This window comes from Amia ocellicauda, unplaced genomic scaffold (genome assembly GCF_036373705.1).
Source record: "Amia ocellicauda isolate fAmiCal2 unplaced genomic scaffold, fAmiCal2.hap1 HAP1_SCAFFOLD_47, whole genome shotgun sequence".
Lineage (NCBI taxonomy): Eukaryota > Metazoa > Chordata > Actinopteri > Amiiformes > Amiidae > Amia > Amia ocellicauda.
In genome coordinates this window covers 420,001-442,500 of record NW_027102983.1, presented here as the reverse complement: position 1 = coordinate 442,500, position 22,500 = coordinate 420,001, and the positions used below count along the sequence as shown (strand labels likewise).

The following is a 22,500-nucleotide window of genomic DNA, read 5'->3' as shown; positions in this document are numbered from 1 at the left end:
CTGGGAATACCAGGTGCTGTAAGCTTTTGCATCTTTTACACACCAAAGGGCGACAAATCACAAGTTTTAACTTTGGATACACGCAATTTCATCATTATTTCAGATTTGACTTCCCCAAATACACAGGCATACAATAGATCTTGTTCTCCAACGTAAACGGTCCCTAGTAACTAGTGTACATTTGTAAATAAATTGAGCATCATGGCTAGAAGTGACTAAATGTTGCCTAATCTTTCTCATCGAGAAATGACACAATTACAGCAACACAAAAAGGAACTCCACCGGACAAAGTTCAGTGCTCACAAGGAGCCTCATTCAACACACACGGTTCCATTCCCATTCATGCAAAGCACGAAAGTGTAAAACTTGGGAACATACTTGAGAGCAAAGATCACATTCAATCTCATTCAAGGCACGGTTGTGAATGCAACGGGATGAAATTACTGAAATGATGCCTGCCCTCGAACTGTGATGATGGACTACCCGACTCGCCAATAATATTGGGTTCTGGTGTACTGAAATACAGGAGCTGCTGGATTTGTGTGTTTTCTTACCCCCTCACCATAGTTTGTCAAATGTTTAAACAACTGAACTTATATTCAAGGTTTGTTTCTCTTCATATGTTTTACTGGTTTACATTTGTCTCAGCAACCTGTTGAATGATTCTTCTGCTTTCAAAACAAAATGACAACAGGATGAATGCACACACTTGAAAATACAATACATGCAATGTTATGCATCATAGTGATGCAACCTCCTTTCAGTTTCATACTGCATGTCAATTGAAATCCTTACTGAAATGCACACCTTCTCAAGATTGCGCTTGACTGGCGTGTCAGGCACTCAATTACAGCTGTTTTATCAAGACAATGTGTTCGTTTTGTAATATATAGTTCCGGTCTGGTGTGGCACCCCAGCTAACGCACAACGTTGCCACAATGTTGCCACAACGTGGCGTGTTAGCAGGGACTGTCTGCGGCGCGCTGGTGTGTCCCGGGCTTTAGAGTAGAGAGACAGTTCAACTGTAAGTATGAACGGCAGAAACGGATATTGCCTTCCCTTTAAGTAGCGCGTCAGGGACAGCCTCCCTGGCTTACGGCCATACTAGCCTGAATACGCCCGATCTCGTCCGATCTCGGAAGCTAAGCAGGCTCGGGCCTGGTCAGTACTTGGATGGGAGACCCCCTGGGAATACCAGGTGCTGTAAACTTTTGCATCTTTTACACACCAAAGGGCGAGAAATCACGAGTTTTAACTTTGGATACACGCAATTTCATCATTATTTCAGATTTGACTTCCCCAAATACACAGGCATACAATAGATCTTGTTCTCCAACGTAAACGGTCCCTAGTAACTAGTGTACATTCGTAAATAAATTGAGCATCATGGCTAGAAGTGACTAAATGTTGCCTAATCTTTCTCATCGAGAAATGACACAATTACACCAACACAAAAAGGAACTCCACCGGACAAAGTTCAGTGCTCACAAGGAGCCTCATTCAACACACACGGTTCCATTCCCATTCATGCAAAGCACGAAAGTGTAAAACTTGGGAAAATACTTGAGAGCAAAGATCACATTCAATCTCATTCAAGGCACGGATGTGAATGCAACGGGATGAAATTACTGAAATGATGCCTGCCCTCGAACTGTGATGATGGACTACCCGACTCGCCAATAATATTGGGTTCTGGTGTATTGAAATACAGGAGCTGCTGGATTTGTGTGTTTTCTTACCCCCTCACCATAGTTTGTCAAATGTTTAAACAACTGAACTTATATTCAAGGTTTGTTTCTCTTCATATGTTTTACTTGTTTACATTTGTCTCAGCAACCTGTTGAATGATTCTTCTGCTTTCAAAACAAAATGACAACAGGATGAATGTACACACTTGAAAATACAATACATGCAATGTTATGCATCATAGTGATGCAACCTCATTTCAGTTTCATACTGCATGTCAATTGAAATCCTTACTGAAATGCACACCTTCTCAAGATTGCGCTTGACTGCCGTGTCAGGCACTCAATTACAGCTGTTTTATCAAGACAATGTGTTCGTTTTGTAAAATATAGTTCCGGTCTGGTTTGGCACCCCAGCTGACGCACAACGTTGCCACAACGTTTCATGTTAGCAGGGACTGTCTGCGGCGCGCTGGTGTGTCCCGGACTTTAGAGTAGAGAGACAGTTCATTTGCAAGTATGAGCGGCAGAAACGGATATTGCCTTCCCTTTAAGTAGAGCTTCAGGGACAGCCTCCCTGGCTTACGGCCATACTAGCCTGAATACGCCCGATCTCGTCCGATCTCGGAAGCTAAGCAGGCTCGGGCCTGGTCAGTACTTGGATGGGAGACCGCCTGGGAATACCAGGTGCTGTAAGCTTTTGCATCTTTTACACACCAGAGGGCGACAAATCACGAGTTTTAACTTTGGATACACGCAATTTCATCATTATTTCAGATTTGACTTCCCCAAATACACAGGCATACAATAGATCTTGTTCTCCAACGTAAACGGTCCCTAGTAACTAGGGTACATTCGTAAATAAATTGAGCATCATGGCTAGAAGTGACTAAATGTTGCCTAATCTTTCTCATCGAGAAATGACACAATTACAGCAACACAAAAAGGAACTCCACCGGACAAAGTTCAGTGCTCACAAGGAGCCTCATTCAACACACACGGTTCCATTCCCATTCATGCAAAGCACGAAAGTGTAAAACTTGGGAACATACTTGAGAACAAAGATCACATTCAATCTCATTCAAGGCACGGATGTGAATGCAACGGGATGAAATTACTGAAATGATGCCTGCCCTCGAACTGTGATGATGGACTACCCGACTCGCCAATAATATTGGGTTCTGGTGTATTGAAATACAGGAGCTGCTGGATTTGTGTGTTTTCTTACCCCCTCACCATAGTTTGTCAAATGTTTAAACAACTGAACTAATATTCAAGGTTTGTTTCTCTTCATATGTTTTACTGGTTTACATTTGTCTCAGCAACCTGTTGAATGATTCTTCTGCTTTCAAAACAAAATGACAACAGGATGAATGCACACACTTGAAAATACAATACATGCAATGTTATGCATCATAGTGATGCAACCTCCTTTCAGTTTCATACTGCATGTCAATTGAAATCCTTATTGAAATGCACACCTTCTCAAGATTGCGCTTGACTGGCGTGTCAGGCACTCAATTACAGCTGTATTATCAAGACAATGTGTTCGTTTTGTAAAATATAGTTCCGGTCTGGTGTGGCACCCCAGCTAACGCACAACGTTGCCACAACGTTTCGTGTTAGCAGGGACTGTCTGCGGCGCGCTGGTGTGTCCCGGACTTTAGAGTAGAGAGACAGTTCAACTGCAAGTATGAGCGGCAGAAACGGATATTGCCTTCCCTTTAAGTAGAGCGTCAGGGACAGCCTCCCTGGCTTACGGCCATACTAGCCTGAATACGCCCGATCTCGTCCGATCTCGGAAGCTAAGCAGGCTCGGGCCTGGTCAGTACTTGGATGGGAGACTGCCTGGGAATACCAGGTGCTGTAAGCTTTTGCATCTTTTACACACCAGAGGGCGACAAATCACGAGTTTTAACTTTGGATACACGCAATTTCATCATTATTTCAGATTTGACTTCCCCAAATACACAGGCATACAATAGATCTTGTTCTCCAACGTAAACGGTCCCTAGTAACTAGGGTACATTCGTAAATAAATTGAGCATCATGGCTAGAAGTGACTAAATGTTGCCTAATCTTTCTCATCGAGAAATGACACAATTACAGCAACACAAAAAGGAACTCCACCGGACAAAGTTCAGTGCTCACAAGGAGCCTCATTCAACACACACGGTTCCATTCCCATTCATGCAAAGCACGAAAGTGTAAAACTTGGGAACATACTTGAGAGCAAAGATCACATTCAATCTCATTCAAGGCACGGATGTGAATGCAACGGGATGAAATTACTGAAATGATGCCTGCCCTCGAACTGTGAAGATGGACTTCCCGACTCGCCAATAATATTGGGTTCTGGTGTATTGAAATACAGGAGCTGCTGGATTTGTGTGTTTTCTTACCCCCTCACCATAGTTTGTCAAATGTTTAAACAACTGAACTTATATTCAAGGTTTGTTTCTCTTCATATGTTTTACTGGTTTACATTTGTCTCAGCAACCTGTTGAATGATTCTTCTGCTTTCAAAACAAAATGACAACAGGATGAATGCACACACTTGAAAATACAATACATGCAATGTTATGCATCATAGTGATGCAACCTCCTTTCAGTTTCATACTGCATGTCAATTGAAATCCTTACTGAAATGCACACCTTCTCAAGATTGCGCTTGACTGGCGTGTCAGGCACTCAATTACAGCTGTTTTATCAAGACAATGTGTTCGTTTTGTAATATATAGTTCCGGTCTGGTGTGGCACCCCAGCTAACGCACAACGTTGCCACAACGTTTCGTGTTAGCAGGGACTGTCTGCGGCGCGCTGGTGTGTCCCGGACTTTAGAGTAGAGAGACAGTTCAACTGCAAGTATGAGCGGCAGAAACGGATATTGCTTTCCCTTTAAGTAGAGCGTCAGGGAGAGCCTCCCTGGCTTACGGCCATACTAGCCTGAATACGCCCGATCTCGTCCGATCTCGGAAGCCAAGCAGGCTCGGGCCTGGTCAGTACTTGGATGGGAGACCGCCTGGGAATAACAGGTGCTGTAAGCTTTTGCATCTTTTACACACCAGAGGGCGACAAATCACGAGTTTTAACTTTGGATACACGCAATTTCATCATTATTTCAGATTTGACTTCCCCAAATACACAGGCATACAATAGATCTTGTTCTCCAACGTAAACGGTCCCTAGTAACTAGGGTACATTCGTAAATAAATTGAGCATCATGGCTAGAAGTGACTAAATGTTGCCTAATCTTTCTCATCGAGAAATGACACAATTACAGCAACACAAAAAGGAACTCCACCGGACAAAGTTCAGTGCTCACAAGGAGCCTCATTCAACACACACGGTTCCATTCCCATTCATGCAAAGCACGAAAGTGTAAAACTTGGGAACATACTTGAGAGCAAAGATCACATTCAATCTCATTCAAGGCACGGATGTGAATGCAACGGGATGAAATTACTGAAATGATGCCTGCCCTCGAACTGTGATGATGGACTACCCGACTCGCCAATAATATTGGGTTCTGGTGTATTGAAATACAGGAGCTGCTGGATTTGTGTGTTTTCTTACCCCCTCACCATAGTTTGTCAAATGTTTAAACAACTGAACTTATATTCAAGGTTTGTTTCTCTTCATATGTTTTACTGGTTTACATTTGTCTCAGCAACCTGTTGAATGATTCTTCTGCTTTCAAAACAAAATGACAACAGGATGAATGCACACACTTGAAAATACAATACATGCAATGTTATGCATCATAGTGATGCAACCTCCTTTCAGTTTCATACTGCATGTCAATTGAAATCCTTACTGAAATGCACACCTTCTCAAGATTGCGCTTGACTGGCGTGTCAGGCACTCAATTACAGCTGTTTTATCAAGAGAATGTGTTCGTTTTGTAATATATAGTTCCGGTCTGGTGTGGCACCCCAGCTAACGCACAACGTTGCCACAATGTTGCCACAACGTGGCGTGTTAGCAGGGACTGTCTGCGGTGCGCTGGTGTGTCCCGGGCTTTAGAGTAGAGAGACAGTTCAACTGTAAGTATGAACGGCAGAAACGGATATTGCCTTCCCTTTAAGTAGAGCGTCAGGGACAGCCTTCCTGGCTTACGGCCATACTAGCCTGAATACGCCCGATCTCGTCCGATCTCGGAAGCTAAGCAGGCTCGGGCCTGGTCAGTACTTGCATGGGAGACCGCCTGGGAATACCAGGTGCTGTAGGCTTTGGCATCTTTTACACACCAGAGGGCGACAAATCACGAGTTTTAACTTTGGATACACGCAATTTCATCATTATTTCAGATTTGACTTCCCCAAATACACAGGCATACAATAGATCTTGTTCTCCAACGTAAACGGTCCCTAGTAACTAGTGTACATTCGTAAATAAATTGAGCATCATGGCTAGAAGTGACTAAATGTTGCCTAATCTTTCTCATCGAGAAATGACACAATTACACCAACACAAAAAGGAACTCCACCGGACAAAGTTCAGTGCTCACAAGGAGCCTCATTCAACACACACGGCTCCATTCCCATTCATGCAAAGCACGAAAGTGTAAAACTTGGGAAAATACTTGAGAGCAAAGATCACATTCAATCTCATTCAAGGCACGGATGTGAATGCAACGGGATGAAATTACTGAAATGATGCCTGCCCTCGAACTGTGATGATGGACTACCCGACTCGCCAATAATATTGGGTTCTGGTGTATTGAAATACAGGAGCTGCTGGATTTGTGTGTTTTCTTACCCCCTCACCATAGTTTGTCAAATGTTTAAACAACTGAACTTATATTCAAGGTTTGTTTCTCTTCATATGTTTTACTTGTTTACATTTGTCTCAGCAACCTGTTGAATGATTCTTGTGCTTTCAAAACAAAATGACAACAGGATGAATGTACACACTTGAAAATACAATACATGCAATGTTATGCATCATAGTGATGCAACCTCATTTCAGTTTCATACTGCATGTCAATTGAAATCCTTACTGAAATGCACACCTTCTCAAGATTGCGCTTGACTGCCGTGTCAGGCACTCAATTACAGCTGTTTTATCAAGACAATGTGTTCGTTTTGTAAAATATAGTTCCGGTCTGGTTTGGCACCCCAGCTGACGCACAACGTTGCCACAACGTTTCATGTTAGCAGGGACTGTCTGCGGCGCGCTGGTGTGTCCCGGACTTTAGAGTAGAGAGACAGTTCATTTGCAAGTATGAGCGGCAGAAACGGATATTGCCTTCCCTTTAAGTAGAGCGTCAGGGACAGCCTCCCTGGCTTACGGCCATACTAGCCTGAATACGCCCGATCTCGTCCGATCTCGGAAGCTAAGCAGGCTCGGGCCTGGTCAGTACTTGGATGGGAGACCGCCTGGGAATACCAGGTGCTGTAAGCTTTTGCATCTTTTACACACCAGAGGGCGACAAATCACGAGTTTTAACTTTGGATACACGCAATTTCATCATTATTTCAGATTTGACTTCCCCAAATACACAGGCATACAATAGATCTTGTTCTCCAACGTAAACGGTCCCTAGTAACTAGGGTACATTCGTAAATAAATTGAGCATCATGGCTAGAAGTGACTAAATGTTGCCTAATCTTTCTCATCGAGAAATGACACAATTACAGCAACACAAAAAGGAACTCCACCGGACAAAGTTCAGTGCTCACAAGGAGCCTCATTCAACACACACGGTTCCATTCCCATTCATGCAAAGCACGAAAGTGTAAAACTTGGGAACATACTTGAGAACAAAGATCACATTCAATCTCATTCAAGGCACGGATGTGAATGCAACGGGATGAAATTACTGAAATGATGCCTGCCCTCGAACTGTGATGATGGACTACCCGACTCGCCAATAATATTGGGTTCTGGTGTATTGAAATACAGGAGCTGCTGGATTTGTGTGTTTTCTTACCCCCTCACCATAGTTTGTCAAATGTTTAAACAACTGAACTAATATTCAAGGTTTGTTTCTCTTCATATGTTTTACTGGTTTACATTTGTCTCAGCAACCTGTTGAATGATTCTTCTGCTTTCAAAACAAAATGACAACAGGATGAATGCACACACTTGAAAATACAATACATGCAATGTTATGCATCATAGTGATGCAACCTCCTTTCAGTTTCATACTGCATGTCAATTGAAATCCTTATTGAAATGCACACCTTCTCAAGATTGCGCTTGACTGGCGTGTCAGGCACTCAATTACAGCTGTATTATCAAGACAATGTGTTCGTTTTGTAAAATATAGTTCCGGTCTGGTGTGGCACCCCAGCTAACGCACAACGTTGCCACAACGTTTCGTGTTAGCAGGGACTGTCTGCGGCGCGCTGGTGTGTCCCGGACTTTAGAGTAGAGAGACAGTTCAACTGCAAGTATGAGCGGCAGAAACGGATATTGCCTTCCCTTTAAGTAGAGCGTCAGGGACAGCCTCCCTGGCTTACGGCCATACTAGCCTGAATACGCCCGATCTCGTCCGATCTCGGAAGCTAAGCAGGCTCGGGCCTGGTCAGTACTTGGATGGGAGACTGCCTGGGAATACCAGGTGCTGTAAGCTTTTGCATCTTTTACACACCAGAGGGCGACAAATCACGAGTTTTAACTTTGGATACACGCAATTTCATCATTATTTCAGATTTGACTTCCCCAAATACACAGGCATACAATAGATCTTGTTCTCCAACGTAAACGGTCCCTAGTAACTAGGGTACATTCGTAAATAAATTGAGCATCATGGCTAGAAGTGACTAAATGTTGCCTAATCTTTCTCATCGAGAAATGACACAATTACAGCAACACAAAAAGGAACTCCACCGGACAAAGTTCAGTGCTCACAAGGAGCCTCATTCAACACACACGGTTCCATTCCCATTCATGCAAAGCACGAAAGTGTAAAACTTGGGAACATACTTGAGAGCAAAGATCACATTCAATCTCATTCAAGGCACGGATGTGAATGCAACGGGATGAAATTACTGAAATGATGCCTGCCCTCGAACTGTGAAGATGGACTTCCCGACTCGCCAATAATATTGGGTTCTGGTGTATTGAAATACAGGAGCTGCTGGATTTGTGTGTTTTCTTACCCCCTCACCATAGTTTGTCAAATGTTTAAACAACTGAACTTATATTCAAGGTTTGTTTCTCTTCATATGTTTTACTGGTTTACATTTGTCTCAGCAACCTGTTGAATGATTCTTCTGCTTTCAAAACAAAATGACAACAGGATGAATGCACACACTTGAAAATACAATACATGCAATGTTATGCATCATAGTGATGCAACCTCCTTTCAGTTTCATACTGCATGTCAATTGAAATCCTTACTGAAATGCACACCTTCTCAAGATTGCGCTTGACTGGCGTGTCAGGCACTCAATTACAGCTGTTTTATCAAGAGAATGTGTTCGTTTTGTAATATATAGTTCCGGTCTGGTGTGGCACCCCAGCTAACGCACAACGTTGCCACAATGTTGCCACAACGTGGCGTGTTAGCAGGGACTGTCTGCGGTGCGCTGGTGTGTCCCGGGCTTTAGAGTAGAGAGACAGTTCAACTGTAAGTATGAACGGCAGAAACGGATATTGCCTTCCCTTTAAGTAGAGCGTCAGGGACAGCCTTCCTGGCTTACGGCCATACTAGCCTGAATACGCCCGATCTCGTCCGATCTCGGAAGCTAAGCAGGCTCGGGCCTGGTCAGTACTTGCATGGGAGACCGCCTGGGAATACCAGGTGCTGTAGGCTTTGGCATCTTTTACACACCAGAGGGCGACAAATCACGAGTTTTAACTTTGGATACACGCAATTTCATCATTATTTCAGATTTGACTTCCCCAAATACACAGGCATACAATAGATCTTGTTCTCCAACGTAAACGGTCCCTAGTAACTAGGGTACATTCGTAAATAAATTGAGCATCATGGCTAGAAGTGACTAAATGTTGCCTAATCTTTCTCATCGAGAAATGACACAATTACAGCAACACAAAAAGGAACTCCACCGGACAAAGTTCAGTGCTCACAAGGAGCCTCATTCAACACACACGGTTCCATTCCCATTCATGCAAAGCACGAAAGTGTAAAACTTGGGAACATACTTGAGAGCAAAGATCACATTCAATCTCATTCAAGGCACGGATGTGAATGCAACGGGATGAAATTACTGAAATGATGCCTGCCCTCGAACTGTGATGATGGACTACCCGACTCGCCAATAATATTGGGTTCTGGTGTATTGAAATACAGGAGCTGCTGGATTTGTGTGTTTTCTTACCCCCTCACCATAGTTTGTCAAATGTTTAAACAACTGAACTTATATTCAAGGTTTGTTTCTCTTCATATGTTTTACTGGTTTACATTTGTCTCAGCAACCTGTTGAATGATTCTTCTGCTTTCAAAACAAAATGACAACAGGATGAATGCACACACTTGAAAATACAATACATGCAATGTTATGCATCATAGTGATGCAACCTCCTTTCAGTTTCATACTGCATGTCAATTGAAATCCTTACTGAAATGCACACCTTCTCAAGATTGCGCTTGACTGGCGTGTCAGGCACTCAATTACAGCTGTTTTATCAAGAGAATGTGTTCGTTTTGTAATATATAGTTCCGGTCTGGTGTGGCACCCCAGCTAACGCACAACGTTGCCACAATGTTGCCACAACGTGGCGTGTTAGCAGGGACTGTCTGCGGTGCGCTGGTGTGTCCCGGGCTTTAGAGTAGAGAGACAGTTCAACTGTAAGTATGAACGGCAGAAACGGATATTGCCTTCCCTTTAAGTAGAGCGTCAGGGACAGCCTTCCTGGCTTACGGCCATACTAGCCTGAATACGCCCGATCTCGTCCGATCTCGGAAGCTAAGCAGGCTCGGGCCTGGTCAGTACTTGCATGGGAGACCGCCTGGGAATACCAGGTGCTGTAGGCTTTGGCATCTTTTACACACCAGAGGGCGACAAATCACGAGTTTTAACTTTGGATACACGCAATTTCATCATTATTTCAGATTTGACTTCCCCAAATACACAGGCATACAATAGATCTTGTTCTCCAACGTAAACGGTCCCTAGTAACTAGGGTACATTCGTAAATAAATTGAGCATCATGGCTAGAAGTGACTAAATGTTGCCTAATCTTTCTCATCGAGAAATGACACAATTACAGCAACACAAAAAGGAACTCCACCGGACAAAGTTCAGTGCTCACAAGGAGCCTCATTCAACACACACGGTTCCATTCCCATTCATGCAAAGCACGAAAGTGTAAAACTTGGGAACATACTTGAGAGCAAAGATCACATTCAATCTCATTCAAGGCACGGATGTGAATGCAACGGGATGAAATTACTGAAATGATGCCTGCCCTCGAACTGTGAAGATGGACTACCCGACTCGCCAATAATATTGGGTTCTGGTGTATTGAAATACAGGAGCTGCTGGATTTGTGTGTTTTCTTACCCCCTCACCATAGTTTGTCAAATGTTTAAACAACTGAACTTATATTCAAGGTTTGTTTCTCTTCATATGTTTTACTGGTTTACATTTGTCTCAGCAACCTGTTGAATGATTCTTCTGCTTTCAAAACAAAATGACAACAGGATGAATGCACACACTTGAAAATACAATACATGCAATGTTATGCATCATAGTGATGCAACCTCCTTTCAGTTTCATACTGCATGTCAATTGAAATCCTTACTGAAATGCACACCTTCTCAAGATTGCGCTTGACTGGCGTGTCAGGCACTCAATTACAGCTGTTTTATCAAGAGAATGTGTTCGTTTTGTAATATATAGTTCCGGTCTGGTGTGGCACCCCAGCTAACGCACAACGTTGCCACAATGTTGCCACAACGTTGCGTGTTAGCAGGGACTGTCTGCGGCGCGCTGGTGTGTCCCGGGCTTTAGAGTAGAGAGACAGTTCAACTGTAAGTATGAACGGCAGAAACGGATATTGCCTTCCCTTTAAGTAGAGCGTCAGGGACACCCTCCCTGGCTTACGGCCATACTAGCCTGAATACGCCCGATCTCGTCCGATCTCGGAAGCTAAGCAGGCTCGGGCCAGGTCAGTACTTGGATGGGAGACCGCCTGGGAATACCAGGTGCTGTAGGCTTTGGCATCTTTTACACACCAGAGGGCGACAAATCACGAGTTTTAACTTTGGATACAAGCAATTTCATCATTATTTCAGATTTGACTTCCCCAAATACACAGGCATACAATAGATCTTGTTCTCCAACGTAAACGGTCCCTAGTAACTAGGGTACATTCGTAAATAAATTGAGCATCATGGCTAGAAGTGACTAAATGTTGCCTAATCTTTCTCATCGAGAAATGACACAATTACAGCAACACAAAAAGGAACTCCACCGGACAAAGTTCAGTGCTCACAAGGAGCCTCATTCAACACACACGGTTCCATTCCCATTCATGCAAAGCACGAAAGTGTAAAACTTGGGAACATACTTGAGAGCAACGATCACATTCAATCTCATTCAAGGCACGGATGTGAATGCAACGGGATGAAATTACTGAAATGATGCCTGCCCTCGAACTGTGAAGATGGACTACCCGACTCGCCAATAATATTGGGTTCTGGTGTATTGAAATACAGGAGCTGCTGGATTTGTGTGTTTTCTTACCCCCTCACCATAGTTTGTCAAATGTTTAAACAACTGAACTTATATTAAAGGTTTGTTTCTCTTCATATGTTTTACTGGTTTACATTTGTCTCAGCAACCTGTTGAATGATTCTTCTGCTTTCAAAACAAAATGACAACAGGATGAATGCACACACTTGAAAATACAATACATGCAATGTTATGCATCATAGTGATGCAACCTCCTTTCAGTTTCATACTGCATGTCAATTGAAATCCTTACTGAAATGCACACCTTCTCAAGATTGCGCTTGACTGGCGTGTCAGGCACTCAATTACAGCTGTTTTATCAAGACAATGTTTTCGTTTTGTAATATATAGTTCCGGTCTGGTGTGGCACCCCAGCTAACGCACAACGTTGCCACAATGTTGCCACAACGTGGCGTGTTAGCAGGGACTGTCTGCGGCGCGCTGGTGTGTCCCGGGCTTTAGAGTAGAGAGACAGTTCAACTGTAAGTATGAATGGCAGAAACGGATATTGCCTTCCCTTTAAGTAGAGCGTCAGGGACAGCCTCCCTGGCTTACGGCCATACTAGCCTGAATACGCCCGATCTCGTCCGATCTCGAAAGCTAAGCAGGCTCAGGCCTGATCAGTACTTGGATGGGAGACTGCCTGGGAATACCAGGTGCTGTAAGCTTTTGCATCTTTTACACACCAGAGGGCGACAAATCACGAGTTTTAACTTTGGATACACGCAATTTCATCATTATTTCAGATTTGACTTCCCCAAATACACAGGCATACAATAGATCTTGTTCTCCAACGTAAACGGTCCCTAGTAACTAGGGTACATTCGTAAATAAATTGAGCATCATGGCTAGAAGTGACTAAATGTTGCCTAATCTTTCTCATCGAGAAATGACACAATTACAGCAACACAAAAAGGAACTCCACCGGACAAAGTTCAGTGCTCACAAGGAGCCTCATTCAACACACACGGTTCCATTCCCATTCATGCAAAGCACGAAAGTGTAAAACTTGGGAACATACTTGAGAGCAAAGATCACATTCAATCTCATTCAAGGCACGGATGTGAATGCAACGGGATGAAATTACTGAAATGATGCCTGCCCTCGAACTGTGATGATGGACTACCCGACTCGCCAATAATATTGGGTTCTGGTGTATTGAAATACAGGAGCTGCTGGATTTGTGTGTTTTCTTACCCCCTCACCATAGTTTGTCAAATGTTTAAACAACTGAACTTATATTCAAGGTTTGTTTCTCTTCATATGTTTTACTGGTTTACATTTGTCTCAGCAACCTGTTGAATGATTCTTCTGCTTTCAAAACAAAATGACAACAGGATGAATGCACACACTTGAAAATACAATACATGCAATGTTATGCATCATAGTGATGCAACCTCCTTTCAGTTTCATACTGCATGTCAATTGAAATCCTTACTGAAATGCACACCTTCTCAAGATTGCGCTTGACTGGCGTGTCAGGCACTCAATTACAGCTGTTTTATCAAGACAATGTGTTCGTTTTGTAATATATAGTTCCGGTCTGGTGTGGCACCCCAGCTAACGCACAACGTTGCCACAACGTTTCGTGTTAGCAGGGACTGTCTGCGGCGTGCTGGTGTGTCCCGGACTTTAGAGTAGAGAGACAGTTCAACTGCAAGTATGAGCGGCAGAAACGGATATTGCCTTCCCTTTAAGTAGAGCGTCAGGGACAGCCTTCCTGGCTTACGGCCATACTAGCCTGAATACGCCCGATCTCGTCCGATCTCGGAAGCCAAGCAGGCTCGGGCCTGGTCAGTACTTGGATGGGAGACCGCCTGGGAATACCAGGTGCTGTAAGCTTTTGCATCTTTTACACACCAGAGGGCGACAAATCACGAGTTTTAACTTTGGATACACGCAATTTCATCATTATTTCAGATTTGACTTCCCCAAATACACAGGCATACAATAGATCTTGTTCTCCAACGTAAACGGTCCCTAGTAACTAGGGTACATTCGTAAATAAATTGAGCATCATGGCTAGAAGTGACTAAATGTTGCCTAATCTTTCTCATCGAGAAATGACACAATTACAGCAACACAAAAAGGAACTCCACCGGACAAAGTTCAGTGCTCACAAGGAGCCTCATTCAACACACACGGTTCCATTCCCATTCATGTAAAGCACGAAAGTGTAAAACTTGGGAACATACTTGAGAGCAAAGATCACATTCAATCTCATTCAAGGCACGGATGTGAATGCAACGGGATGAAATTACTGAAATGATGCCTGCCCTCGAACTGTGATGATGGACTACCCGACTCGCCAATAATATTGGGTTCTGGTGTATTGAAATACAGGAGCTGCTGGATTTGTGTGTTTTCTTACCCCCTCACCATAGTTTGTCAAATGTTTAAACAACTGAACTTATATTCAAGGTTTGTTTCTCTTCATATGTTTTACTGGTTTACATTTGTCTCAGCAACCTGTTGAATGATTCTTCTGCTTTCAAAACAAAATGACAACAGGATGAATGCACACACTTGAAAATACAATACATGCAATGTTATGCATCATAGTGATGCAACCTCCTTTCAGTTTCATACTGCATGTCAATTGAAATCCTTACTGAAATGCACACCTTCTCAAGATTGCGCTTGACTGGCGTGTCAGGCACTCAATTACAGCTGTTTTATCAAGACAATGTGTTCGTTTTGTAATATATAGTTCCGGTCTGGTGTGGCACCCCAGCTAACGCACAACGTTGCCACAACGTTTCGTGTTAGCAGGGACTGTCTGCGGCGTGCTGGTGTGTCCCGGACTTTAGAGTAGAGAGACAGTTCAACTGCAAGTATGAGCGGCAGAAACGGATATTGCCTTCCCTTTAAGTAGAGCGTCAGGGACAGCCTTCCTGGCTTACGGCCATACTAGCCTGAATACGCCCGATCTCGTCCGATCTCGGAAGCCAAGCAGGCTCGGGCCTGGTCAGTACTTGGATGGGAGACCGCCTGGGAATACCAGGTGCTGTAAGCTTTTGCATCTTTTACACACCAGAGGGCGACAAATCACGAGTTTTAACTTTGGATACACGCAATTTCATCATTATTTCAGATTTGACTTCCCCAAATACACAGGCATACAATAGATCTTGTTCTCCAACGTAAACGGTCCCTAGTAACTAGGGTACATTCGTAAATAAATTGAGCATCATGGCTAGAAGTGACTAAATGTTGCCTAATCTTTCTCATCGAGAAATGACACAATTACAGCAACACAAAAAGGAACTCCACCGGACAAAGTTCAGTGCTCACAAGGAGCCTCATTCAACACACACGGTTCCATTCCCATTCATGTAAAGCACGAAAGTGTAAAACTTGGGAACATACTTGAGAGCAAAGATCACATTCAATCTCATTCAAGGCACGGATGTGAATGCAACGGGATGAAATTACTGAAATGATGCCTGCCCTCGAACTGTGATGATGGACTACCCGACTCGCCAATAATATTGGGTTCTGGTGTATTGAAATACAGGAGCTGCTGGATTTGTGTGTTTTCTTACCCCCTCACCATAGTTTGTCAAATGTTTAAACAACTGAACTTATATTCAAGGTTTGTTTCTCTTCATATGTTTTACTGGTTTACATTTGTCTCAGCAACCTGTTGAATGATTCTTCTGCTTTCAAAACAAAATGACAACAGGATGAATGCACACACTTGAAAATACAATACATGCAATGTTATGCATCATAGTGATGCAACCTCCTTTCAGTTTCATACTGCATGTCAATTGAAATCCTTACTGAAATGCACACCTACTTAAGATTGCGCTTGACTGGCGTGTCAGGCACTCAATTACAGCTGTTTTATCAAGAGAATGTGTTCGTTTTGTAATATATAGTTCCGGTCTGGTGTGGCACCCCAGCTAACGCACAACGTTGCCACAATGTTGCCACAACGTGGCGTGTTAGCAGAGACTGTCTGCGGCGCGCTGGTGTGTCCCGGGCTTTAGAGTAGAGAGACAGTTCAACTGTAAGTATGAACAGCAGAAACGGATATTGCCTTCCCTTTAAGTAGAGCGTCAGGGACAGCCTTCCTGGCTTACGGCCATACTATCCTGAATACGCCCGATCTCGTCCGATCTCGGAAGCTAAGCAGGCTCGGGCCTGGTCAGTACTTGGATGGGAGACCGCCTGGGAATACCAGGTGCTGTAGGCTTTGGCATCTTTTACACACCAGAGGGCGACAAATCACGAGTTTTAACTTTGGATACACGCAATTTCATCATTATTTCAGATTTGACTTCCCCAAATACACAGGCATACAATAGATCTTGTTCTCCAACGTAAACGGTCCCTAGTAACTAGGGTACATTCGTAAATAAATTGAGCATCATGGCTAGAAGTGACTAAATGTTGCCTAATCTTTCTCATCGAGAAATGACACAATTACAGCAACACAAAAAGGAACTCCACCGGACAAAGTTCAGTGCTCACAAGGAGCCTCATTCAACACACACGGTTCCATTCCCATTCATGCAAAGCACGAAAGTGTAAAACCTGGGAACATACTTGAGAGCAAAGATCACATTCAATCTCATTCAAGGCACGGATGTGAATGCAACGGGATGAAATTACTGAAATGATGCCTGCCCTCGAACTGTGATGATGGACTACCCGACTCGCCAATAATATTGGGTTCTGGTGTATTGAAATACAGGAGCTGCTGGATTTGTGTGTTTTCTTACCCCCTCACCATAGTTTGTCAAATGTTTAAACAACTGAACTTATATTCAAGGTTTATTTCTCTTCATATGTTTTACTGGTTTACATTTGTCTCAGCAACCTGTTGAATGATTCTTCTGCTTTCAAAACAAAATGACAACAGGATGAATGCACACACTTGAAAATACAATACATGCAATGTTATGCATCATAGTGATGCAACCTCCTTTCAGTTTCATACTGCATGTCAATTGAAATCCTTACTGAAATGCACACCTTCTCAAGATTGCGCTTGACTGGCGTGTCAGGCACTCAATTACAGCTGTATTATCAAGACAATGTGTTCGTTTTGTAAAATATAGTTCCGGTCTGGTGTGGCACCCCAGCTAACGCACAACGTTGCCACAACGTTTCGTGTTAGCAGGGACTGTCTGCAGCGTGCTGGTGTGTCCCGGACTTTAGAGTAGAGAGACAGTTCAACTGCAAGTATGAGTGGAAGAAACGGATATTGCCTTCCCTTTAAGTAGAGGGTCAGGGACAGCCTCCCTGGCTTACGGCCATACTAGTCTGAATACGCCCGATCTCGTCCGATCTCGGAAGCTAAGCAGGCTCGGGCCTGGTCAGTACTTGGATGGGAGACCACCTGGGAATACCAGGTGCTGTAAGCTTTTGCATCTTTTACACACCAGAGGGCGACAAATCACGAGTTTTAACTTTGGATACACGCAATTTCATCATTATTTCAGATTTGACTTCCCCAAATACACAGGCATACAATAGATCTTGTTCTCCAACGTAAACGGTCCCTAGTAACTAGGGTACATTCGTAAATAAATTGAGCATCATGGCTAGAAGTGACTAAATGTTGCCTAATCTTTCTCATCGAGAAATGACACAATTACAGCAACACAAAAAGGAACTCCACCGGACAAAGTTCAGTGCTCACAAGGAGCCTCATTCAACACACACGGTTCCATTCCCATTCATGCAAAGCACGAAAGTGTAAAACTTGGGAACATACTTGAGAGCAAAGATCACATTCAATCTCATTCAAGGCACGGATGTGAATGCAACGGGATGAAATTACTGAAATGATGCCTGCCCTCGAACTGTGATGATGGACTACCCGACTCGCCAATAATATTGGGTTCTGGTGTATTGAAATACAGGAGCTGCTGGATTTGTGTGTTTTCTTACCCCCTCACCATAGTTTGTCAAATGTTTAAACAACTGAACTTATATTCAAGGTTTATTTCTCTTCATATGTTTTACTGGTTTACATTTGTCTCAGCAACCTGTTGAATGATTCTTCTGCTTTCAAAACAAAATGACAACAGGATGAATGCACACACTTGAAAATACAATACATGCAATGTTATGCATCATAGTGATGCAACCTCCTTTCAGTTTCATACTGCATGTCAATTGAAATCCTTACTGAAATGCACACCTTCTCAAGATTGCGCTTGACTGGCGTGTCAGGCACTCAATTACAGCTGTATTATCAAGACAATGTGTTCGTTTTGTAAAATATAGTTCCGGTCTGGTGTGGCACCCCAGCTAACGCACAACGTTGCCACAACGTTTCGTGTTAGCAGGGACTGTCTGCGGCGCGCTGGTGTGTCCCGGACTTTAGAGTAGAGAGACAGTTCATTTGCAAGTATGAGCGGCAGAAACGGATATTGCCTTCCCTTTAAGTAGAGCGTCAGGGACAGCCTCCCTGGCTTACGGCCATACTAGCCTGAATACGCCCGATCTCGGAAGCTAAGCAGGCTCGGGCCTGGTCAGTACTTGGATGGGAGACCGCCTGGGAATACCAGGTGCTGTAAGCTTTTGCATCTTTTACACACCAGAGGGCGACAAATCACGAGTTTTAACTTTGGATACACGCAATTTCATCATTATTTCAGATTTGACTTCCCCAAATACACAGGCATACAATAGATCTTGTTCTCCAACGTAAACGGTCCCTAGTAACTAGGGTACATTCGTAAATAAATTGAGCATCATGGCTAGAAGTGACTAAATGTTGCCTAATCTTTCTCATCGAGAAATGACACAATTACAGCAACACAAAAAGGAACTCCACCGGACAAAGTTCAGTGCTCACAAGGAGCCTCATTCAACACACACGGTTCCATTCCCATTCATGCAAAGCACGAAAGTGTAAAACTTGGGAACATACTTGAGAGCAAAGATCACATTCAATCTCATTCAAGGCACGGATGTGAATGCAACGGGATGAAATTACTGAAATGATGCCTGCCCTCGAACTGTGATGATGGACTACCCGACTCGCCAATAATATTGGGTTCTGGTGTATTGAAATACAGGAGCTGCTGGATTTGTGTGTTTTCTTACCCCCTCACCATAGTTTGTCAAATGTTTAAACAACTGAACTTATATTCAAGGTTTGTTTCTCTTCATATGTTTTACTGGTTTACATTTGTCTCAGCAACCTGTTGAATGATTCTTCTGCTTTCAAAACAAAATGACAACAGGATGAATGCACACACTTGAAAATACAATACATGCAATGTTATGCATCATAGTGATGCAACCTCCTTTCAGTTTCATACTGCATGTCAATTGAAATCCTTACTGAAATGCACACCTTCTCAAGATTGCGCTTGACTGCCGTGTCAGGCACTCAATTACAGCTGTATTATCAAGACAATGTGTTCGTTTTGTAAAATATAGTTCCGGTCTGGTGTGGCACCCCAGCTAACGCACAACGTTGCCACAACGTTGCCACAACGTTTCGTGTTAGCAGGGACTGTCTGCGGCGCGCTGGTGTGTCCCGGACTTTAGAGTAGAGAGACAGTTCATTTGCAAGTATCAGCGGCAGAAACGGATATTGCCTTCCCTTTAAGTAGAGCGTCAGGGACAGCCTCCCTGGCTTACGGCCATACTAGCCTGAATACGCCCGATCTCGGAAGCTAAGCAGGCTCGGGCCTGGTCAGTACTTGGATGGGAGACCGCCTGGGATTACCAGGTGCTGTAAGCTTTTGCATCTTTTACACACCAGAGGGCGACAAATCACGAGTTTTAACTTTGGATACACGCAATTTCATCATTATTTCAGATTTGACTTCCCCAAATACACAGGCATACAATAGATCTTGTTCTCCAACGTAAACGGTCCCTAGTAACTAGGGTACATTCGTAAATAAATTGAGCATCATGGCTAGAAGTGACTAAATGTTGCCTAATCTTTCTCATCGAGAAATGACACAATTACAGCAACACAAAAAGGAACTCCACCGGACAAAGTTCAGTGCTCACAAGGAGCCTCATTCAACACACACGGTTCCATTCCCATTCATGCAAAGCACGAAAGTGTAAAACTTGGGAACATACTTGAGAGCAAAGATCACATTCAATCTCATTCAAGGCACGGATGTGAATGCAACGGGATGAAATTACTGAAATGATGCCTGCCCTCGAACTGTGATGATGGACTACCCGACTCGCCAATAATATTGGGTTCTGGTGTATTGAAATACAGGAGCTGCTGGATTTGTGTGTTTTCTTACCCCCTCACCATAGTTTGTCAAATGTTTAAACAACTGAACTTATATTCAAGGTTTGTTTCTCTTCATATGTTTTACTGGTTTACATTTGTCTCAGCAACCTGTTGAATGATTCTTCTGCTTTCAAAACAAAATGACAACAGGATGAATGCACACACTTGAAAATACAATACATGCAATGTTATGCATCATAGTGATGCAACCTCCTTTCAGTTTCATACTGCATGTCAATTGAAATCCTTACTGAAATGCACACCTTCTCAAGATTGCGCTTGACTGGCGTGTCAGGCACTCAATTACAGCTGTATTATCAAGACAATGTGTTCGTTTTGTAAAATATAGTTCCGGTCTGGTGTGGCACCCCAGCTAACGCACAACGTTGCCACAACGTTTCGTGTTAGCAGGGACTGTCTGCGGCGCGCTGGTGTGTCCCGGACTTTAGAGTAGAGAGACAGTTCAACTGCAAGTATGAGCGGCAGAAACGGATATTGCCTTCCCTTTAAGTAGAGCGTCAGGGACAGCCTCCCTGGCTTTCGGCCATACTAGCCTGAATACGCCCGATCTCGTCCAATCTCGGAAGCTAAGCAGGCTCGGGCCTGGTCAGTACTTGGATGGGAGACCGCCTGGGAATACCAGGTGCTGTAAGCTTTTGCATCTTTTACACACCAGAGGGCGACAAATCACGAGTCTTAACTTTGGATACACGCAATTTCATCATTATTTCAGATTTGACTTCCCCAAATACACAGGCATACAATAGATCTTGTTCTCCAACGTAAACGGTCCCTAGTAACTAGGGTACATTCGTAAATAAATTGAGCATCATGGCTAGAAGTGACTAAATGTTGCCTAATCTTTCTCATCGAGAAATGACACAATTACAGCAACACAAAAAGGAACTCCACCGGACAAAGTTCAGTGCTCACAAGGAGCCTCATTCAACACACACGGTTCCATTCCCATTCATGCAAAGCACGAAAGTGTAAAACTTGGGAACATACTTGAGAGCAAAGATCACATTCAATCTCATTCAAGGCACGGATGTGAATGCAACGGGATGAAATTACTGAAATGATGCCTGCCCTCGAACTGTGATGATGGACTACCCGACTCGCCAATAATATTGGGTTCTGGTGTATTGAAATACAGGAGCTGCTGGATTTGTGTGTTTTCTTACCCCCTCACCATAGTTTGTCAAATGTTTAAACAACTGAACTTATATTCAAGGTTTGATTCTCTTCATATGTTTTACTGGTTTACATTTGTCTCAGCAACCTGTTGAATGATTCTTCTGCTTTCAAAACAAAATGACAACAGGATGAATGCACACACTTGAAAATACAATACATGCAATGTTATGCATCATAGTGATGCAACCTCCTTTCAGTTTCATACTGCATGTCAATTGAAATCCTTACTGAAATGCACACCTTCTCAAGATTGCGCTTGACTGGCGTGTCAGGCACTCAATTACAGCTGTTTTATCAAGACAATGTGTTCGTTTTGTAATATATAGTTCCGGTCTGGTGTGGCACCCCAGCTAACGCACAACGTTGCCACAATGTTGCCACAACGTGGCGTGTTAGCAGGGACTGGCTGCGGCGCGCTGGTGTGTCCCGGGCTTTAGAGTAGAGAGACAGTTCAACTGCAAGTATGAGCGGCAGAAACGGATATTGCCTTCCCTTTAAGTAGAGCGTCAGGGACAGCCTCCCTGGCTTACGGCCATACTAGCCTGAATACGCCCGATCTCGTCCGATCTCGGAAGCTAAGCAGGCTCGGGCCTGGTCAGTACTTGGATGGGAGAGCGCCTGGGAATACCAGGTGCTGTAAGCTTTTGCATCTTTTACACACCAGAGGGCGACAAATCACGATTTTTAACTTTGGATACGCGCAATTTCATCATTATTTCAGATTTGACTTCCC

The 22,500-nt window shown here is 43.5% G+C and overlaps 18 non-coding genes and 2 pseudogenes across 18 annotated transcripts in view; all 20 read left to right on the top strand.

Annotated features, from left to right (window-relative positions):
• LOC136737142 (5S ribosomal RNA) overlaps nucleotides 1-25 on the top strand; it is a 119-nt gene extending 94 nt beyond the window's left edge. The window contains exon 1 of the ribosomal RNA XR_010812113.1: nucleotides 1-25. This exon is cut by the window's left edge and continues 94 nt beyond it. This is a non-coding gene — a ribosomal RNA (5S ribosomal RNA).
• A 1,066-nt stretch (nucleotides 26-1,091) lies between these two features.
• LOC136737284 (5S ribosomal RNA) lies at nucleotides 1,092-1,210 on the top strand. The gene has a single exon (XR_010812249.1). It is a non-coding gene; the product is annotated as a 5S ribosomal RNA (ribosomal RNA).
• Nucleotides 1,211-2,265: 1,055 nt separating this feature from the next.
• Nucleotides 2,266-2,384, top strand: LOC136736966 (5S ribosomal RNA). Its single transcript, XR_010811945.1, has one exon. It is a non-coding gene; the product is annotated as a 5S ribosomal RNA (ribosomal RNA).
• A 1,055-nt stretch (nucleotides 2,385-3,439) lies between these two features.
• Nucleotides 3,440-3,558, top strand: LOC136737259 (5S ribosomal RNA). The gene has a single exon (XR_010812225.1). It is a non-coding gene; the product is annotated as a 5S ribosomal RNA (ribosomal RNA).
• A 1,055-nt stretch (nucleotides 3,559-4,613) lies between these two features.
• On the top strand, nucleotides 4,614-4,732 carry LOC136737374 (5S ribosomal RNA). The gene has a single exon (XR_010812336.1). It is a non-coding gene; the product is annotated as a 5S ribosomal RNA (ribosomal RNA).
• A 1,066-nt stretch (nucleotides 4,733-5,798) lies between these two features.
• Nucleotides 5,799-5,917, top strand: LOC136737349 (5S ribosomal RNA). Its single transcript, XR_010812311.1, has one exon. It is a non-coding gene; the product is annotated as a 5S ribosomal RNA (ribosomal RNA).
• A 1,055-nt stretch (nucleotides 5,918-6,972) lies between these two features.
• Nucleotides 6,973-7,091, top strand: LOC136736965 (5S ribosomal RNA). The gene has a single exon (XR_010811944.1). It is a non-coding gene; the product is annotated as a 5S ribosomal RNA (ribosomal RNA).
• A 1,055-nt stretch (nucleotides 7,092-8,146) lies between these two features.
• LOC136737258 (5S ribosomal RNA) lies at nucleotides 8,147-8,265 on the top strand. The gene has a single exon (XR_010812224.1). It is a non-coding gene; the product is annotated as a 5S ribosomal RNA (ribosomal RNA).
• A 1,066-nt stretch (nucleotides 8,266-9,331) lies between these two features.
• On the top strand, nucleotides 9,332-9,450 carry LOC136737348 (5S ribosomal RNA). Its single transcript, XR_010812310.1, has one exon. It is a non-coding gene; the product is annotated as a 5S ribosomal RNA (ribosomal RNA).
• A 1,066-nt stretch (nucleotides 9,451-10,516) lies between these two features.
• LOC136737347 (5S ribosomal RNA) lies at nucleotides 10,517-10,635 on the top strand. The gene has a single exon (XR_010812309.1). It is a non-coding gene; the product is annotated as a 5S ribosomal RNA (ribosomal RNA).
• A 1,066-nt stretch (nucleotides 10,636-11,701) lies between these two features.
• On the top strand, nucleotides 11,702-11,820 carry LOC136737114 (5S ribosomal RNA). The gene has a single exon (XR_010812086.1). It is a non-coding gene; the product is annotated as a 5S ribosomal RNA (ribosomal RNA).
• Nucleotides 11,821-12,886: 1,066 nt separating this feature from the next.
• On the top strand, nucleotides 12,887-13,005 carry LOC136737429 (5S ribosomal RNA). The gene has a single exon (XR_010812389.1). It is a non-coding gene; the product is annotated as a 5S ribosomal RNA (ribosomal RNA).
• Nucleotides 13,006-14,060: 1,055 nt separating this feature from the next.
• On the top strand, nucleotides 14,061-14,179 carry LOC136737184 (5S ribosomal RNA). Its single transcript, XR_010812152.1, has one exon. It is a non-coding gene; the product is annotated as a 5S ribosomal RNA (ribosomal RNA).
• A 1,055-nt stretch (nucleotides 14,180-15,234) lies between these two features.
• On the top strand, nucleotides 15,235-15,353 carry LOC136737183 (5S ribosomal RNA). The gene has a single exon (XR_010812151.1). It is a non-coding gene; the product is annotated as a 5S ribosomal RNA (ribosomal RNA).
• Nucleotides 15,354-16,419: 1,066 nt separating this feature from the next.
• Nucleotides 16,420-16,538, top strand: LOC136736697 (5S ribosomal RNA). Its single transcript, XR_010811754.1, has one exon. It is a non-coding gene; the product is annotated as a 5S ribosomal RNA (ribosomal RNA).
• A 1,055-nt stretch (nucleotides 16,539-17,593) lies between these two features.
• On the top strand, nucleotides 17,594-17,712 carry LOC136737124 (5S ribosomal RNA). Its single transcript, XR_010812095.1, has one exon. It is a non-coding gene; the product is annotated as a 5S ribosomal RNA (ribosomal RNA).
• Nucleotides 17,713-18,767: 1,055 nt separating this feature from the next.
• On the top strand, nucleotides 18,768-18,876 carry LOC136736871 (uncharacterized; annotated as a pseudogene).
• Nucleotides 18,877-19,942: 1,066 nt separating this feature from the next.
• Nucleotides 19,943-20,051, top strand: LOC136736928 (uncharacterized; annotated as a pseudogene).
• Nucleotides 20,052-21,106: 1,055 nt separating this feature from the next.
• Nucleotides 21,107-21,225, top strand: LOC136736719 (5S ribosomal RNA). The gene has a single exon (XR_010811775.1). It is a non-coding gene; the product is annotated as a 5S ribosomal RNA (ribosomal RNA).
• A 1,066-nt stretch (nucleotides 21,226-22,291) lies between these two features.
• LOC136736637 (5S ribosomal RNA) lies at nucleotides 22,292-22,410 on the top strand. Its single transcript, XR_010811698.1, has one exon. It is a non-coding gene; the product is annotated as a 5S ribosomal RNA (ribosomal RNA).
• Nucleotides 22,411-22,500: the final 90 nt, after the last annotated feature.